We start from the raw sequence: 1668 nt of genomic DNA, 5'->3' as shown, positions 1-1668 counted from the left end.
GGGGGGGGGAGGGAGCAAGGGCCCGCTGCTGTTGTTGCTATGGGGAAAATCGAGGGCGGCGCGGCGGCGGCGCTCGGGCCGAAACCAACCAAAACTGCATCACGATGAGTTTGAGAGCGCGCGTTTTTGGCGGCAAATCTGTACTGAACGATGCGATACGCACGGTCCAGTTCCGTTTCCGAGCCATTACCCTCCCGCCCATACATGGGGGGCGCGAACAGCCTCCTTTTCCTCCCTGCCCCCCCTCTCCTGTTTTATGTAGCGAGAAAAATCTTTCTCTCCCTCTCTCTCTTTCCTCCTCCTTCTCCGTCACACTCGCACTCTCTTTCGCCCCGAAGACTCTTAAGAACTGCTCTACTTCCAGCCCCTTCCTCCCCCTCAGCTCCTCCCCTTCCTGCCCCGCTCCGCCTTCCTCCCTCGAGCCGACCGATTCTGATAAACCCGCCCCCGTACCGTAAATTACAAGAGCGGGCGTGGCGGTGCGTGGCGGCCTGAACCTTGACTCGTCTTGGAACAGATCACGCCCTGCGCTAAACGCTTTGGTAAGAGCGAACAGGGAGGGGGGGGGAGGCCTTTTTTGCGATGAAAATAATACCAGTGCATTTACTCCCCTACACCCATTCCTGCCCCCCAACTGTACATCACTAGAACTACCTCATAGCAAAATTAGGTGTCGTTCCGGTTTTTATGTTTTCGTCGTTTCGACTAAATCGGCTTTAGGGAAGGAAAAAGCACCCATCACGAAGGGGGTAATTAACGAAGGTAGCATAATGAACTTCTTTTTCTTTCTTTTTGTAATCTTAGGTAGCAAGATTTGTTGTTGCCACAGTTTACGCAAATACACCATTTTAAATCTTTGAATCACTGCAGAAATGTGTGAAGACGTCGGTCGAAATACGTTCACTGGCAAAAGGGAGCGAAAGTGACATCGGCGTCAGTAAGGGCCTAAATCGTCCAAGAGAGAGAGGGAGAGAGAGAGAGAGAGAGAGAGAGAGAGAGAATATCCGGATGGGATGTCTGCATTTTTAAGAACAGCTCGTCCTAGCGGTTGACTCACATCGACGATATGACGAAACAGAGTAGGAAAAGGAGTGAGGAATGAGAGAGGCGAAGGGGGATGAAAAGCGAGAAGGGGAGGGGGTGAGGTCTGGTTTTGTCGTCTTTCCCCCTCCACTCTTTATTATTCTCTTTCATTTTGCGACCAGCTGTTTCGTCCTGAGCGGTATCCAGCCCCTACGCCGCCGCTGCAGGGTGATGGTGGTGGTGTGGTGGCTGGGAAGGGAGTACTTCGACCCGTGCTAGCGCGCGCGCACCCCCTCCCTCTACACACACTCACACATGAGCACGCACACAAACGTATACACTCCTTTGTCCGTCGGTGCCCTTCTTCACGACTTGCGACACCCCGCCGCCGCCCAAGATAAAGACTTCAAACGCGCTCCTGAGCGGGCTCCATGCCGCCGGCCGGCCGATACACAAAGCTCCCTCCATCCAGCTCCAGCCGGCAGAGGGACTGGAGGCGCGACTGGACGGCAAGAGGAATTTATTAAAACGTTTGAACAGACGCGCGCGCACGCGCTTGCACAGAGCAGGGCGGCACGGGTCTCGTTCTGAGCGGACGGCCCTCAAACTCGAGAGAGAGAGAGAGAGAGAGAGAGAGAGAGAGAG

This window comes from Frankliniella occidentalis, unplaced genomic scaffold (assembly GCF_000697945.3).
Source record: "Frankliniella occidentalis isolate FOCC.00 unplaced genomic scaffold, Focc_3.1 Scaffold3057, whole genome shotgun sequence".
Classification (NCBI taxonomy): domain Eukaryota; kingdom Metazoa; phylum Arthropoda; class Insecta; order Thysanoptera; family Thripidae; genus Frankliniella; species Frankliniella occidentalis.
This window is presented reverse-complemented; position numbering follows the sequence as displayed.